The sequence below is a fragment of the Henckelia pumila genome, chromosome 1, assembly GCF_033568475.1.
Source record: "Henckelia pumila isolate YLH828 chromosome 1, ASM3356847v2, whole genome shotgun sequence".
Classification (NCBI taxonomy): Eukaryota; Viridiplantae; Streptophyta; class Magnoliopsida; order Lamiales; family Gesneriaceae; genus Henckelia; species Henckelia pumila.
In genome coordinates this window covers 119,691,945-119,711,942 of record NC_133120.1, presented here as the reverse complement: position 1 = coordinate 119,711,942, position 19,998 = coordinate 119,691,945, and positions in this window count along the sequence as shown.

Here is a 19,998-nt window from a genome sequence, read left to right as displayed (position 1 = left end):
AAATATGTTTTAAAAGCCCTAATAAAGTATCTCAAAATAACGACTGTGTCATGCGACGGTCACGGGGTCCACTGCTAAGCAAGCTCATACGTCCTCGCCACCGGTAGGAGCTACATAGAAATCATCATACTCACCTGCACCATATAAGCGTAGTGAGCCTAGGGGCTCAACATGCCTAAACCTTTGTAACAAGGGTTAAAATAATGCATCACATAATCATACTAATACATATAATCATCATGAATATGCATGCATGCTCGTAAAATAATGCACCATGAATTCTTATTAGCCATAACTATGATCATCATACATACATCATAACTAATCATACATAATATAATTGAGCATGTCATAATCATAAAAACTGAGTATGGTCATATCCATGAATGTGACTAATAACTGTGCCGACTGATCAGTCTAAGAACCATCGTACGTGGCGGTGGATAAATCCACATTTATGCTGGTAATAAACTACCTTTGTGACAGTGGTAAAACCACTTCTATGCCGATAATAGAACTACCTCTGTGCCGGTGGTAAACAACCTCTGTGCCGCCACATCACTTCAATTTCCATAAAGATATTTTTTATGCTCAACTCTTAATCATAAACACATCATAAAATATTTCATGTATGCATGCACTTAAAATATGTCTGTAATATATATTTAATTAATTTTAATAATAAATATACTTATACTTAAAATAAACTTCATACATAAAAAGAATTAAATATATATTCCGGACTTAGTTAATTTTTTATGGGTTGGTCCAGACTGCTGGTCACTCACTCTAAGCCCATTAAACTTAAATCAAAGCCCAATGGAAGTAAATTCTTAATTAAATGTCATTATTCATAAATGAGCCTAAATAAAAATATTTAAGACCTTTAAATTAAGCTAAGTCCAAAAATCATATTTTAGCCCAAATAACTTAATTAAACTTAACCGGGCCTAAATAAAATAATTAAGCCCATTAACCTAATTAAACCCAATAAAACTCTAGACTGACCCAAAAATCCACTGACTGGCCCAAAAATTCCCATGGGCTTCCAAGCCCATAAAAATCATTGGGCTAACTTAAATAAATTATTTAAGGCCCAAATAAAATTATTTAGAGGCCCAAATAATTTTCTAATTAATTATTAAAGCCCAAAAACCACTTAAATTCATAAACACTTAAAAATTAAAATACCCAAGCCCGGCCCACCTAACCCAAACCCAGACCCTACTGACCCGACCCACAACTTCCTAAACCTGACCCAGACCCCAAACCCAACCCGGAACCCACCCACAACCCCAACCCGTAGCCCATGCGTGACCTGCACATCTTTGTGCAGGTCCGGCCGTGTAGCAGCAGGCCTTGTGGCCTGCTGCCGGCCAGCTCCGGCCACCCCCTGGCCAGAGCTCTACCGCCCAGACGTAGCCCACGTCTGGGTGGTTCCAACGGAACCAACCACGGCCCCAACCGATCACTACAAAGCCTTGGCGATCCATGCTTTCGGGAAACCCAAAACCGCCGACTTATAGTAACCCCATAAAAAAAACAATTGGCCTTGACCATCCCAGCCCATAAAGACCGAGCAACACTAAAAACTAGACTCCTAGGATGCCCCTCAAACTTGATCCAGCAGCCTTGAGCCGTCCCATGCCATGAAAACGTGAGAATGTAGAGGAAAAATGAGCATTCATGCACGATTTATGATCCAACAGGGAAAAATATCATGAGATACAAATAAAGCAACATCAAACCATTAAAACAAAATCTGACTTAAACGATAATTAGCTTATATGGTGGCCAAGAAAAGAATTTAGACATGCCTTGTATTTAATCTCGTAGGATATCGTGTAAACGGGGCTCCGAGACGACGAACGAACGAAGAACCACAAAAATTCTTGAAGAATCGGCTATGGAGGGTCTGATAAGCTGCTGGGAACGTGAGTGGAGGTGAGGGAGGTGGGGTGTCGGCTGAAAAAGTTTTGGGCGTAGGGTAGGGAGTGATTTTTGGAATTATTTTGGGTAGATTTAGGTTAATAATTAATATAAATTAATTAGGTAGATAATATAACATAAAATATAAAATTTTAAACTCTTGAAATACATACTAATCTGATATAAAAACATAAATCCCGAAATATTAATTTAGAGAATTTTTAAAAATTAATAAAAGTCATTAAAATTACTATTTTGGCTAAAAATGGAATTTCTAAAATATATAAATAAATATCATAAATTTTGGGACTAAAAATTTCAAAATAATTATTTTTGGCCACTAAAAGTCTTCTAAAATATTTGGGATGAAAAATCAATACTTCGTTCGTCCACGGTCCCGTCTACGCGATTAAAATAACTTATTTACTCAAAAATCTGAAAATGCAATATTTACGGGTTAAATGCTAAAATAAATTTAAATCATGCATATAATTCACATAATAACAAATAAATGTCATTTAACCCCATAATAAAATTTTAAATAGTTATTTTTTCCTAATTATGCATGCGAATTTACGTATTGAAATTTTCGGGTGTTACAATTCTCCCCCCCTTAAATTGAATTTCGTCCTCGAAATTCGACTGATCAAACTCTAATAACGGAGTCCTTGAAAAATCCAATTTACTAAATCCACGATTACATATCTAGTTCCCAAGTTTCGGTATCCGAAAAGTCATGCTTATGCTGCGCACTCTGATAAACAAAATATTTTATCCTTCCCAGTTGCCCTCTTCATCTCCATCAAACCTACATTTATAAACTTTCGCTGCTGAAACACCTCGTAAAGAGAATCATTATAATTTACTTACATTCTACTGTAAACAAAATCTGACGTTTTATACAAATCTTAGTACTATAATGAAAGTACACTCACATACTTACCTCAACTTATACGTACAACTCAAGTATTAACTCTACTATTCGTCTTCCTAAACACAACAATCGCACTATGCCAAAACTTGACTGATTTCATATGCTTATACACCCTACTTATCAATCCTCCAACATTCGTGAGCCAAACTTTTGTTCCCAAATTTACTTATTATAGGATTACAATATATATTCCATTAAATTCAACTTGTAACGCTTATCCACACACTAGCCTTCTATAATAAGTTAAACATATTTGAGTCGAACATTTGTCATTCATCGCAATTTTCTTCAACTCATCCATTTACCACTACACTTCCAACTATCGAACACTTGAAAGTCTTAAATATCGAGTTCTATAAATCCATGAAACCCAAAAAGTGAATTTAGTGTCAAACGTCATGTACAACATAAATTCTCCTAACGTCAGGAATATGTTTAAAATATAAGAATTCTACTTCCGCGGTTAGTTTAGGCTTAAGGCACTTAGATTTTCCTATTGGAGGAGTGAAATTCCCCGAACAGTATTTACATGTCGTCGTCTCTAAATAGCGTATTCATATAACATTCAGTAGTTAATTCCATATCATTTCATAGTTGCCTCTACTTATAGTCCATGGAACCTAAACTCCTCAACATCAAAATACTAGGTCAATTACCTAATAAACTGAATAATCCGCTCACAAGTGATACATGTTGGTCCCATGTACAGTCAAAACACAACTAGTACCTTTTTGCTCATGCATCACAAAAAATCTTTGTGGAGACACTCCTATAACATGACCCCGTAATTCAAATTTATACAACCCAAGGATATTGAAAGAACATCAATACAAATACTTATATATAATTAACCCCAACGTAAAACGAAAGTATCGAGATAACCGTTATAATATCAAGTCATTACACTGACTCGTGATTATTCCAAGTGCTTCAACTACCCAGACAAGCGTACAACCAACAACCCAAATTCTCAAATGACTCAACTCTTAACAAAAGAACTCACTCCATAAAATATATATATATATATCGTCAACTCTTAGGCCATATCTAAAGCTTATATTACACTTGACATCGAAACCTAAATTTTTTTAACAATTGTGTTATGCCACACCTGACCAATTACACAAGCCTATAAAAATTTACACCTTCATCATTCGGTTATCACATCATCTATAAGCCAGGTTGACAAGTTCCCAAATCTATTTATTTAAATGTAGTGACTTGAACGTCAAACTCAATACAGCTTACTTGGTAACACCAACCATGCGAATCCTTAAGTCTTATCAAAGATTATCCAATTCTTTATCAAATTAACTCCACGATTATTTTTATTCTCAAAGATTCAAGAACCTAATACAAAACATACTTATCATCAATTTATACCTCATATAATTAAGAGTACAAACTTAATACCACCACCCATCAACTATAACTTTATGGTACAAGTGTCATCTCCAAGAAAATCATGACTTCTTTGTCAAATGAAAAAACTTAATAGTTAAATGAAGGACAATATGATATATGTGAACCCAACTAGCATAATTTGACAAATGCGGACTAAATTCCCAAAATATATACTAGCCTCTATAAAGTAACATTTTAAATTCACCAAAGATTTCTTAAAAGAATAAGTTAGGATATACCGGTGATCAAGGAGGTGTCTGGGTCTGCCTCTTCTGCTTGCATGACAAACACCCTCCCTGTGGTGTTCTTCTTCCTGGGACAATTCATGGACATGTGCCCCGGCTCCTTGCAATGAAAACACACATTCGACCCACTCAGGCACTGACCCGAATGTGGTTTCTGACACTTCGGGCAAAGTGGAACTCCTCCTGACTTAGGGGCCCCGCCCCTCTGCTGCTGTTGTGGCTGCTGCGGCCGTCCCTGCTGTCTCTGCTGGTTAGGGTCCTTAGATGGCCCCGTGAACTGTTTCTTCGCAGGTGGCTGCGAAGATGGCCGATAAGATTCCAGCTGTATCTGTCTCTTACGCTGCTGTTACTTCTGCATATCTCTTCTGCCCTCCTCAGAGCGCAATGCTCTACTGACTGCAGCCTCAAAAGTAGCGACATCCAACATGCGAACGTCATGCTTAATGTCAGCCCGCAACCCATCAACAAACTGTCTCAATTTATCCGGTGCACTGTCAGCAATAAGGGGCACAAAGAGATACCCTCTCTCGAACTGTGTGATGTACTCCACCACAGACTTGTCCCCCTGACGGAGACTCATGAACTCCCGGATCATGCGGCTGCGCACATCCTCAGTGAAATACTTGGCATAGAACATACGTCTGAACTCTGTCCAAGTCAAAGTAGGTAGGTTCACGCCTCTAACAGCGCCCTCCCACCAAGAGGCTGCATCCCCTCTCATCATATACACCGCACACTTGACCCTGTCAGCATCTGTAATCCCCATGTAGTCAAAGATAGACTCCACTGACCGGATCCAACCCTCCGCAATGAGCGGAGCAGTGGTGCCTGTAAACTCCTTTGGTCCTTTCTTCTGAAACCGCTCAGCCACATCCTCATCGTGTGTAAGCCTTGGTCGTGCAGCTTGCTGCTCCAACAGAGCAGTGATCCCTGCCATCATGTTAGCATTGGCCTGCTCCAATGCTGTAAGCGGGTTCTGTGGTGGTGGAGGTGGAGGTCCCCCGCGTCTATTCATCTGTCTCGGAGGCATTCTGCACCACCACGTGTTTCTTTACGTAAATCGCAATGCATAACTTAAGGGTTCTAAAACTTTGCTAACATAAAGTCTTAAGTCATAACATATGCTCCTGATAAATCATAATAAAACATTTAAAACTTACAGACCGGTAGTAGGATTTCTGAGCTTCACGTGGCAGATGGACACCCTCCAAGAACTGCGCTCTGATACCAATTGAAACGCCTACTACTACTAAATGCGGAAAACTTTTTTTTTTTTTAGAAATACTAAAAATATTACTATACATATACGCCCATACATATATGTATAACTTTAGAAATAATACTAACAAATAAATTCTTTTAATAATAACTTAAATAAAAAAAACTCAATAATAAATAAAAATCCTGAAATATGCAATGTTAATAAAAATCTGTAACCCAAATTTCAAAACCCATGCATGCTGTAATAATCATAATTAAAACTTGAAACATGTTTTAAAAGCCCTAATAAAGTATCTCAAAATAATGACTGTGTCATGCGACGGTCACGGGGTCCACTGCTAAGCAAGCTCATACGTCCTCGCCAACGCTTTCCTTTTTTCGGTATGCCGCTCCGCGAGCAAGGAGCGAAACGTGCTCGTTATGAAACATTTATAATCATTTTTTTCGCGATAGGAGCTACATAGAAATCATCTTACTCACCTGCACCATATAAGCGTAGTGAGACTAGGGGCTCAACATGCCTAAACCTTTGTAACAAGGGATAAAATAATGCATGCACTTAAAATATGTCTGTAATATATATTTAATTAATTTTAGTAATAAATATACTTATACTTAAAATAAACTTCATGCAAAGAATTAAATATATATTCCGGACTTAGATAATTTTTTATGGGTTGGTCAAGACTGCTGGTCACTCACTCTAAGCCCATTAAACTTAAATCAAAGCCCAATGGAAATAAATTCTTAATTAAATGTCATTATTCATAAATGGGCCTAAATAAAAATATTTAAGCCCTTTAACTTAAGCTAAGCCCAAAAATCATATTTTAGCCCAAATAACTTAATTAAACTTAACCGGACCTAAATAAAATAATTAAGCCCATTAACCTAATTAAACCCAATAAAACTCTAGACTAACCCAAAAATCCACTGACTGACCCAAAAATTCCCATGGGCTTCCAAGCCCATAAAAATCATTGGGCTAACTTAAATAAATTATTTAAGGCCCAAATAAAATTATTTGGAGGCCCAAATAATTTTTTAATTAATTATTAAAGCCCAAAAACCACTTAAATTCATAAACACTTAAAAATTAAAATACCCAAGCCCGACCCACCTAACCCGGACCCAGACCCTACTGACCCGACCCACAACTTCCTAAACCTGACCCAGACCCGAAACCCAACCTGAAACCCACCCACAACCCCAACCCGTAGCCCATGCGTGACCTGCACATCTTTGTGCAGGTCCGGCCGTGTAGGCCTGCAGCCGGCCAGCTCCGGCCACCCCCTGCCCGGAGCTCTACTTCCCAGACGTAGCCCACGTCTGGGTGGTTCCAACGGAACCAACCACGGCCCCAACCGATCACTACAAGGCCTTGGCGATCCATGCTTTCGGGAAACCCGAAACCGCCAACTTATAGTAACCCCATAAAAAAAACAATTGGCCTTGACCATCCCAGCCCATAAAGACCAAGCAACACTGAAAACTAGACTCCTAGGATGCCCCTCAAACTTGATCCAGCAGCCTTGAGCCGTCCCATGCCATGAAAACGTGAGTATGTAGAGGAAAAATGAGCATTCATGCACGATTTATGATCCAACAGGGAAAAATATCATGAGATACGAATAAAGCAACATCAAACCATTAAAAAAAATCTGACTTAAACGATAATTAGCTTATATGGTGGCCAATAAAAGAATTTAGAAATGCCTTGTATTTAATCTCGTAGGATATCGTGTAAACAGGGCTCCGAGACGACGAACGAACGAAGAACCACAAAAATTCTTGAAGAATCGGCTATGGAGGGTCTGATAAGCTGCTGGGAACGTGAGTGGAGGTGAGGGAGGTGGGGTGTCGGCTGATAAAGTTTTGGGCGTAGGGTAGGGAGTGATTTTTGGAATTATTTTGGGTAGATTTAGGTTAATAATTAATATAAATTAATTAGGTAGATAATATAACATAAAATATAAAATTTTAAACTCTTGAAATACATACTAATCTGATATAAAAACATAAATCCCGAAATATTAATTTAGAAAATTTTTAAAAATTAATAAAAGTCATTAAAATGACTTATTTTGGCTAAAAATGGAATTTCTAAAATATATAAATAAATATCATAAATTTTGGGACTAAAAATTTCAAAATAATTATTTTTGGCCACTAAAAGTCTTTTAAAATATTTGGGATGAAAAATCAATACTTTGTCCGTCCACGGTCCCGTCTACGCGATCAAAATAACTTATTTACTCAAAAATCTGAAAATGCAATAATTACGGGTTAAATGCTAAAATAAATTTAAATCATGCATATAATTCACATAATAACAAATAAATGTCATTTAACCCCATAATAAAATTTTAAATAATTATTTTTTCCTAATTATGCATGCGAATTTATGTATTGAAATTTTCGGGTGTTACAATGGCGGCTGCAACATGAATTGGGAGAGGAAGGAAGAATAATTTTGAAGCTATGTTGACTGGTTAAGTTGGACTCTCAATTCTTTAAAAGACAAGCTCATGAGCCGGACATCGGCCCATAAAACTTAAAAATACAGCTTTTAAAATATATCTATATAATTTCAAAAATTGAATATCGTGCAGCACTATTAAAATAAAAATATTCATAAAACATACTTGATTTATATTTTTCTTAAACCTTACTCAACTTTAAATAATTTGCACCAAAAACGCTTTTAACTTAAAACTTAAATAACATACATAATTTTTTAAATCAAAAGCTGCATAATGGTCATTTACTTATTTAAAATCCTCAAACCTCGTTCGTAGGCTAGTCTCGATTTCTTCGTCACTAGAATTAAACCCACACCTGAAAAACATCAAAAGCTAACTTGAAACCAATAAACATCAGATAAATTACATAATATTAAATCATTTAATACAACACTTAAACACGAATTTTAATACCCCTAAAACTCAACTTTTAAATCATTAAAACGTCACATAAAAATATTTAAATAAAAATAACTTTTAAATCATAATAAAATAAATAACTTAAAATTTATTTAAAATTCTGAGTAGATAAATGGATTTTTTGGGTATTACAATGTACATTTTAATCAAAGATAAAGAGGATTCGATGCTTATCCAAATTCCAATGAGACCTGCCTCAAGCAAAAGACAGGCGGAGCTTAGGATTCTATTTATAAAAGATGGAATTTTATTTTTTTTTTCCTTTCCCCTTTAAACTAAGAATTAATTTAAAATTGTGGGAATAAACATACTTAAAGTAACGAATTTGACAATTTACTAGCTTTCTGGTTATGATTAGTCAATTCTGAACCAAAATTAATGGTGCCAAAATAATAATTGTTTTTCCTTTTCTAAAACAAAGCAAAGTAACCAGCATGGTGACCAAATATTTTAATGAATCGGAATGCTTCATGATTTGGTGGTCGGTTGATGAACTTGAACTTTACATGGTTCTCTTTTCTTTCTTTCTTGCTTTCTTTTCTTTTCATTTTTTTGAAAATTAACTTTATATGGTTTTAAGGCCAAATTAATTAATTAAGACATAAAACACCTTTATATGTCTGTGTGGATCATTTTCATAAAGCAAACAGGCCTTCCCAAATTTCATGTCAGAAATTTCTGATATATTCAAACGAAATTCAACTTTAGTTTTTTTCACTAAATTTTGTGAAAGAAAAGATAAAACAGATCAAGTTTGCCTAAAGTATGGGTCATACTTAGAGGTGAGATAGGGTTGAGATCCGTCACGTAATCCTCCTATCCAATTCTCATCGCGAAAAGAATCGGAAAATTTTTCTTTTCTCCCGATCTCATACCCGATATATTTCGGGACACAAATATTCGGGATCCCGTCGGGTAGGGAGAGGACATCCCGATATTTTTTTCATGTTCAAGTTTTCGTTCAAAAAACAAAAAAAAAATTATTTTTATTTTTTTAAAAAAAATACTATTTAGAAACTTATATTTCTAAAGAAAAAAAAATAAATATTCAACCTAAAACATATAATATTAATATTTCGGATAATGCTTCAATGTTTTGTCAACAGAAGAACATCCTACTGTCCATCGGATACAAATTACTAGATAGATTTTGTTAATAGATGGTCAATTGTATATCTTATTCTACATATTTTTTTAATTAAATAATTATAAATATGAATTAATTTAATTATTAATTTAATTTATTTAAAAATACACAAGAATAAAATTTCATTTCGTGATTCTACTATTCGATCGTTCTAAAAATAAACAATTACACGAATTAATTACACAATTAATTGTTATATGGGTTGAAGCCCAATAACATTTATTCCAATCTATTAATAAAATATATTATAATATTAATTCGAAACGTTTCGGGATAAAGTTTTATTCCCGATCTCTCTCCCGATATTAATCGGGACGGGAAAAATCCCAAAAATGTCGGGTAATAAAAATGTCGGGTTGGGGTTATTTTTCAGGACGGGAATATGATGAGATTCGGGAAGTAGGGGTGTGCAATGGTCGGTTCGATTTGGTTTGGTTCGATTTTAACAAAATTCGGTTCGTTTTACGATTTTTTAAATTCTTAATATGAAACAAACCATTTTATTTCGGGTTGGTTCGGTTTTTTTATTTATTTATTACGGTTTCGGTTGTTACGATTTGAGTAAGAAGTTGAGTTATAAATGAGTTGTATGTTAAAAAATTTAAAACAAATATAATAAAAAAAACAGTGATCAAACCAATTTTTTTGATTATCTTGAAACTTCAAATTAAGTAATAAAAATAAGCATAGCTATGATTCTTGTAATGTCACGCCTCGAAACCAGGGTTGGTTGACATCGGCGTTTTTTTCAAATAACATTAAAAAACAACAAGCCTCATAGTACAGACTTTAAACAAAAACCAGTATATTATTTCATGACAAAATTTGATGATGTCGATTTTTTCCTCCGGGTTCGGTCTGGTAGAACGGATCTCCAAATCTTCAATAAACCGGGTCGGGTCGGGCACAACGGAGTTCTGCACAGACATAAGCTAAATTAGGGGGCGCCGAAGGTGTTTCGGCGTGACCCCTCCGATGCCTAAGTCAGTGCTCGAAAGTGAAAAGAGTTTGACTAAAAGTAAGAACAAGAGAATATGTGTGCGTGAGTGTGTGAACAAGAAGTGAATAGAAGAGATGAATGAATAAATCATGAACCATACCTGTATTTATAGGGGCTTGGAGGGGTAGGTTACCTTGTCAAGGTAGAACATGTGTTATAGTAGGACTCTAATTGATGAGTCTAAAATCATATCAAATCTTGGATTCATAAGATATTGTCTTTATCTATTGCAGATCTTCATGTGTCCGAGAGTACTGGAAGGTTCTAGATATTGGGCCCTTTCTGGGCTCGGGTCGGGCTCCAACCATACCAGTTAAGGCTCAAGCCCATGAATTTATGATCATGAGCTCATTCCCTAATAGGGCCATCCCAGACTGGGCTTCTCATAAAATAAGACTAGATGGGTCTCAAAGTATATTTCCAAAAATATGGATTATTGGGCTCGGGTCGGATTAGACTCGTATATTTTTTAGGGGCATCAATAGTACCTCCTCCTACTGGTCTAAAAGAAGTATGAAGTTTATACCATGTGGTCTGGTCGGATTCCGAGCCCATGTAAGAACTCTTATATTAACCAAGTACAAGTAACATTTCCCAACCGGATGGGCTTTTGATGGAGGCCACGAGTGGCGTGGTAGGTGTCGAGCTGGTTGGCCTTTGAATTTGACCATGAAGTGCGTGGTAGGTGTCGAGCTTGGTCGAAATTTTGAGATAACCATGAGTGGCATGGGTTTACATATTACCGAGCTGGTCGGGCTTTTGAGATAACCACGAGTGGCGTGGGTTTACATATTGCCGAGCTGATCGGGCTTTTAAGATAACCACGAGTGCCGTGGGTTTACATATTGCCGAGCTGGTCGGGCTTTTGAGATAACCACGAGTGACGTGGGTTTACATATTGCCGAGCTGGTCGGGCTTTTGAGATAACCACGAGTGGCGTGGGTTTACATATTGTCGAGTTGGTCGGTATTTTGAGATAACCACGAGTGGTGTGGGTTTACATATTGCCGAGCTGGTTGGGCTTTTGAGATAACCACGAGTGGCGTGGGTTTACATATTTCCGAGCTGGTCGGGCTTTTGAGATAACCACGAGTGGCGTGGGTTTACATATTGCCGAGTTGGTCGGGCTTTTGAGATAATCACGAGTGGCGTGTGTTTACATATTTCCGAGTTGGTTGGGCTTTTGAGATAACCACGAGTGGCGTGGGTTTACATATTGCCGAGCTGGTCGGGTTTTTGAGATAACCACAAGTGGTGTGGGTTTACATATTGCCGAGCTGGTCGGGCTTTTGAGATAACCACGAGTGGCGTGGGTTTACATATTGCCGAGCTGATCGGGCTTTTGAGATAACCACGAGTGGCATGGTGAGTGTCGAACTGATCGGACTTTGATTTTGACCACGTATGGCGTGGTGAGTGCCGAACTGATCGGGCTTTTGTAGTTTGCCAAATTGTGTTGGGCTTATAAAGTGTCAAGTCGTAGAGTAGGCCTTAGTGCTAGATTGCATGCCCGATGTGATATAATTGAGTTTTACTCCAAGATTGCATGCCCGATGTGATATAATTGGGCCTTACTGCAAGATTGCATGCCCAATGACATAAAATAACCCAAAGAAAAATACATGGGAAGAGAAGTCCAACAAATTTGATCACAAGAAAACAAACATGTAATTTTGATAGTATAAGATGCCTTAGAATATTATTAATAATGATAATAAATAAAAATTTAATAATTTAATTCAAAGATAAAGATGATTGAAATACTTATCTCGTTCATGTGTTGTCGATGACATGACTTTGGATGTATAGCAAGATAACATCTTTTATTCTTTGATCAAAGAACCGACTTGATGTAGGGATCAAAAATTGATCTCCACCGTCCAGAATGTGTGTCAAGATGCTCTGAACTCATGATAAAAATTTCAAATAATTTCAACGGTTAGATTTTTCAGAATGATTTTTTCAAGAACACTGCTCAGAAACTATGCAAGCAGATTGTGTTGCAGTTCGGCGGTCTGAGCCACCTTTTCCCAAGTCCCAAAATTCCGATCATGATCTTCATCGTCCACATACTGGATAACATAATTATAAATATTCATACCAAATTTGAACTCGATCCGACGGTTCAATTAATTCCAATGATTTTCGCAAGGTTCTGATGCGCAAGCCATGCGAAAATATACAGAAACTGTGCGAATGAGCAACTGCTGTTCGGATGTCAAAATCCCATCGTATAAGACTTCATTCACGATCTCCACTGTTCAGATTTTAGAAAACATATTAATAAATATGTCTGCAAAATTTAAACCCGATCCGACGGTTCAATTAATTTTTATGATTTTGGCAAGTTTCTGATGAGTAAGCCATGAGAAAAACACATAGAAGCTGTGCGGGCGAGCAGCGTCTGTTCGGTGGTCCAGATCTGTTTCTATAAGATACCAATCACGATCTTCACCTTTCAGATTCTAGAAAACATATTAATAAATATGCCTGAAAAATTTGAACTCGATCCGACGGTTCAATTAATTCTTATGATTTTTGCAAGTTTTTGATGCGCAAGCCATGAGAAAAACACATAGAAGCTGTGCGAGCAAGCAGCGTCTGTTTGGAGGTCCAGATCTGATTCTACAAGATACCAATCCCGATCTCCACCGTTCAGATCCTAGAAAACATATTAATAAATAAGTCTGCAAAATTTTAACCCAATCCGACGGTTCAATTAAATTTTATGATTTTTTCAAGTTTCTGATGCGCAAGCCATGCGAAAAACACATAGAAGCTGTGCGGGCGAGCAGTGTCTGTTCAGTGGTCCAGATCTGATTCTACAAGACACTAATCACGATCTCCACCGTTCAGATCCTAGAAAACATATTAATAAACATTTCTGCAAAATTTGAACCCGATCCTACGGTTCAATTAAGTTCAATGATTTTTTCAAGTTTCTGATGTGCAAGCCATGCGAGAATCCGAAATTTGTTTCTTCTCTTGTACTCACCATCCTAACCCTTTGTTTTCAAATTCCCACAGACGGCGCCAATTGATGATGTCGATTTTTTCCTCCGGGTTCGGTCTAGTAGAGTGGATCTCCAAATCTTCAATAAACCAGGTCGGGTCGGGCACAACGGAGTTCTGCACAGACAGAAGCTAAATTAGGGGGCGCCGAAGGTGTTTCGGCGTGACCCCTCCGATGCCTAAGTCAGTGCTCGAAAATGAAAATAGCTTGACTAAAAGTAAGAACAAGAGAATATGTGTGCGTGAGTGTGTGAACAAGAAGTGAATAGAAGAGATGAATGAATAAATCATGAGCCATACCTGTATTTATAGGGGCTTGGAGGGGTAGGTTACCTTGTCAAGGTAGAACATGTGTTAGAGTAGGACTCTAATTGATGAGTCTAAAATCATATCAAATCTTGAATTCATAAGATATTGTCCTTATCTGTTGCAGATCTTCATGTGTCCGAGAGTACTAGAAGGTTCTAGATATTGGGCCCTTCCTGGGCTCGGCTCGGGCTCCAACCATACCAGTTAAGGCTCAAGACCATGAATTTATGATCATGAGCTCATTCCCTAATAGGGCCATCCCAGACTGGGGCATCAAAATTTGTTCTTACATCCCATAAAGAAAATCATAAACCAAATACATCAGCAGAAGCTAAAACTTATCATCATATGGATAAAAAACTCAAATAATAGCAGCACTTCTAAATTTATCCTTTTTCATCAGTCCAATATTAGCTAAGCTCTTCCTCTTCAAGTTCTTCTTCATTGTTATCTGTGCAAGGAAGTAAATGGGTGAGTGTTTTGGGAAACACTCAGCAAGTGGGGGCCGATCGTAACAAATACCAAAGACATATTTTACATACATAAGTATACAGAATCACGATTTCCAAAAAAGATAAGCATGTTAAATCTAATACGAACAAAGAAGCAAACATAGCACTGAAAATCATCTCATTTTGCATGGTTTACTGATCAGTCCCCTATATGTTACTCCTCCAAAGGGAGAGACCAAAGGAATGTTTATTATAACCCACCGCATCAGGGCCATATCAAATCAAATCATCAAAAATTTCTTAACCATTTCTAAATCGTGTAGTGACCCGCGCCGTGATCACCTACTAATCAAAACTTAAGCATTCAATTAATCAATAAAATAATCTTAATTAGAGAAGCTGCGGAATTAAAGTAAGTCAAATACCAGGTAAGCAAATCCTAGTGGTCAACTCCGCTATCCAGCCTTGGTCACCACCTAACCTCCTTGTCTCCGGGAGAACTACCTGCAACTGCCCCATGGAATAGGACATCTAGCCAACAGAAAATAACCGAAAGTGAGCCTAACATGCTCAGTACGAGAGTATGAGTATACACTATTATATGCGCATGAGTTCAAATGAACTGGGTATCAAGACAAGAGGTCAAGAATATCTGATAGAGAATAACTTGGGCCTTGGTATGTACCACGCTGAGCTATCGCTACAGGAGGTGACAGACATACCTAGATGCCCTGATGGTGACCTAACACAAGTCCACGTGTCCAACCAAATATCAGTGACCTGACACGAGCTCATGTGTCCAACTAATATTGGTGACCTGACACGAGCCTATTTGTCCAACCATCTACTGACAAGGTAAATATCCCAATACCGGATATCACAAGGATACAATGCTCAATATGCTCATGTATGCAACGTACAGTCGTGACATGCTGTATATAAAGGCATATAAAATATGCAATCACATAATCCATGCAAACACATAATACATGCATACTCAATCTGGATATCTGGAATAATACTTCCGTACCTTTCTACGGCAGATCCTAGAAGCTCCCATCTAGGTCCAAGCCTACCATGCAACACTACAACATAAATAACTATGCATTACCTAGCATGCCAAACATCACCTACTAGGCTCGAAAATCCTTAATTAAACTATAGTCTACTCCCTATTTACTATAGGAAACCAAAGCCATACATTTGTCCGTCGTCAGCCCGCTGATGACGTATGCCCCAGAGCCTGGGCATAGCCTAGCTACGACCCCTAGACGCCTCGTCAGAGCTCCGCCGCCTGGCTGCTACTGCGGACACTGTCCGCTATAAAAATATACTATTTACTACTCCAACTCTTAAAGAAAGAGTCCCGAAGCCCTTAAATAGAGCGATTACCGGGAGAGTAGAGGAATTTTTGCACTTAAAAATGAGGGATTCGGACCCCTATTTATAGGCAAAGTTCGGACGGTCCGAACTAGGTTCGGACGGCCCGAACTGCCACTTGTCCGAGCCATTTTGACACCTGGGCTCTGCTGAGTTCGGACGGTCCAAACTCGGGTTCGGAGGGCCCGAACTAGTCTGTGTGCTCCGAACTGTTTTGGTCCTTCCGAAGTCATTTTTGTACCCCCGGGACCTATCCCACCATTTTCGGACGTTCCGGATCTTATATTCCACTTATTTTCACCAAATAAGGACTCCTTAAACATATTTTGACACTTTTAAAATTATGTGTCATTTTATAACATGTTTAAAATAACTTAATCTTGTAAAATAGAACCGGGCTACTACATTCTCCCCCTACTTAAGATATTTCGTACTCAAACAATCTTAAGTACTGAATGCAGTAAAATACTGAATAAACATCTTTTATTCAAACTGATTTATTTTACAATTTACAATATGAAAATACGACAATTCAAAATAACTCTGGATAATCTGTACGCATACAACTCTCAAGTTCCCAAGTGGCCTTCTCAGTGCCTCGGCGCTGCCACTGAACTAGAACAAAAGGAATGATTTTGTTGCGCAACACCTTATCTTTATGACCTATGATACGCAAAGGTCTCTCCACGTAGGTCAAATCCGAGTCCAACTGTACCTCAGACGGCTGTAAGATGTGAGACTCATCTGCTGCATACCGTCGCAATAGCGAAACATGGAACACGTCGTGGATACTTGACAAATACGGCATCAACGCCAACTTGTAAGCCAGATCTCCAACACTCTCCAGAATCTCGAATGGACCAATGTACCTAGGAGATAGCTTACCCTTGAGACCGAATCTCAAAATCTTGCGAAATGGGGAGACTTTCAGGAACACTTTCTCTCCCACTTCGAACTGCAAAGGTCTGCGTTTAATATTTGCATAGCTAGCCTGTCGATCCTGCGCAACCTTAATTCTCTTCTTGATCTGTCCAACAATATCAATAGCCTGCTGGACTAACTCTGGTCCCTCAACCTGTCGCTCCCCCACTTCTTCCCGGAACAGTGGAGTTACGACATCGTCGCCCGTACAACGCATCAAACGGAGGCATCCCAATACTGCGATGGTAACTGTTGTTGTACGCGAACTCAATCAATGACAACTGATCTTGCCATGCTGGACCAAAATCCATAGAACACGCTCGCAACAAAAGTACGGATTGTGCACTCTGACTGTCCGTCAGTCTCTGGGTGATATGTTGTACTCAAGCTAAGAGTAGTACCCATAGCGCGCTGAAGACTCCCCCAAAACCTGGAAGTAAACCTGGGATCTCGATCGCTGACTATGCTCACAGGCACTCCGTGCAATCAAACAATCTCCTGGATGTACAACCGTGCCATCCTGTCAAAACTGTAGTCCCGATTATAAGGAATCAAATGTGCTGACTTGGTGAGTCGGTCCACCACAACCCAGATAGCATCACAATTCCTCGAGCTCACTGGTAAATGGGTCACGAAGTCCATCATGATTAACTCCTATTTTCACTCAGGAATGGATAAACTGTGAAGCAATCTTCCAGGTCGTTGGTGTTCTGCCTTGACCTACTGATACACAAAACATCTAGAAACATACTGATACACACTTTTCTTCATTCCTTTCCACCAGAAATAATCTCGTATGCAAATCTTTGTATACCGAAAGGATTCTCATATTTTATGACTAATACTTGTCATAACACATGTGACAACGTCGTTGTCCACAATTCTTGATTTCCTGAACCCCTCAGGTTCTCTTCTTGGAAATATCAATACAAATATTCTTATTGACTCAAAATTCGATCAGTACAATATCTAGTACTAATATAATGACATCCATCTCATAACTTGAGATAACATGTGAAAATGAGAATACTGATTATCCTGCCACAGATAACAATTTCTTGCTGAATTCAGACTTACGTTATTAGATGAACAAAACTGTTTCATCATTCTTTAGCAAAGTCCTTAAACCAAAACAATCTACCTAACCCCTGATTCAATCTCATTGAATCAGATTTATAAATGACCTAACACATCTAATAGACATCCCGAAAAATTGGTGATAACAATCCCGCTAGATCTGATAACCTTAGATCTCAGCTGCTATCCTTTTTCCATGTCTAAAGACTTGATGCTATCATGTTAGTATTCATTAAAATTCAAACGCTTGCTAGATCAATTTCTGACACTGAAGTCCGAGAATTACTGCAAATCATTCCTGAGAACTGAATATCTGAGTACTATACTCATCTTATCAGTCTACCAAAAAATGAACAATTTCAATCGTTCTTTATGCAAAAGAATATTTAGCTTCCCCGTCACGGGGTTATAACATCTGTATCTATCTCAGAAAAATAGTTGTAAATAGTCATTGGGCACCAAACTTTCACCAATTTAACTGACCATTTCAAAACATACATGAACACCTAAGTGCTCAGCTTTCACTATCCAAGTGAATTCTCATACTGACGAATCCATGCTGTAACTTAGCAGGCTCATGACATCTGTCAATAGAATCGAGTATCTTTTCAAGGTTATCAAACTGACACCATATTATATTTTAACGTATCTGTTGCAATGATCTCTAGACTGAGTAAATTTTTCATCCCCTTCTGAAGTACAAAAGACTTCCAGAATATCAATGGAAATATACTCTCTCATGTCTATCGTTGATCACATTTCACGTCTCCCAGTATAAGTCATCACAGTGCCCTGATAAAATTCTTCTTTGCTTGACAATCCATTAGTCGAATTCCAATTCTTACAGGAAAACTTACCTAAGTAAACTCATCACTTAGAATTTCCTGTTCATTTCGTAATCAAGATCCTGATTACTAATATACCTCTGATAGAATCAGACAATACTGGTAAAACCTCATGTTTCTCCCCCAATATCACGTGCGAGAACTACCCGTCCAGAATATTCACTTGTCAAGGAATCCTTTCCAAGACTATTATGTCCACGGAAACCAAAGTCTGTATCTCTGATGAAGTCAAACGATAACTCAAATCCCTTGGAACTAATCCAGTACCAAGTATAATTCCAGAAGACTCAAATAAATCCTGAATATTTTCCTGATAGTTATACCCATTGCTATGACTGTACATACAACGAGACTGAGGTAAATCTTCCTATAATGCCAAACTGGAACAAAAGAATCCTTCCAGAATACACCGACATAAGGTCGCACTTACTATACCATCTCGGAACCCGACAGTCAAGAGCACCCTGGCATAACTCAACCTTGAGTCTCTGATATTATGAAATTTTCCTTTCAGGACCAAAATCATTGGTCAAGGAAAATTCTCTGTAGAGGCACAACTCAAATCCCGAGTCTGCAAGCATCTGATAATTAAATCCTGTTGAATATCAATTCAACTAATCTCCTGGATTAAATCCCGAAATCACAAATCAAGATTAAAACTTGTCTACTCGGAACAATTACTTGTCAAGAAAAAATCCATTCCAAGACTGTTCTGTCAACGGAACGTTTTTATCTCAAACAGACGTTAACTAAACCTTGATACCACACCTGGTATCTGTCCTATCCAAAGTCATACCCTGTTGTGATTGTTGCCAAATTTTCAGACTGAGTAACCTTCCCTATATAGTCCCTGGAGTACAAGACCTCCAAAACAACCTCTGAAGTATGAAAACTTCCAGAGTAATACCGACTAAGGGTCGTGCTTTCTCACGTCTAGTCCTGATTACAGTACACAACTCTTGGTATTCCTTAGTCTGTCATCCTGATGAAAGTCCATCATCACTAGGTAACAACCTAAAAAGATCAAAACAACCAATTGCTCTAAGGAAACCCGCCTAGAACAAACACTCATGCCCCCTGATGAATCGCATCATCTCTGGGAAACACTTGACTTACTAGAATATTCTAGGTAAAACATCTAGAACTATTCATTGAAAACATGCAAAATTCCCAAGTACTC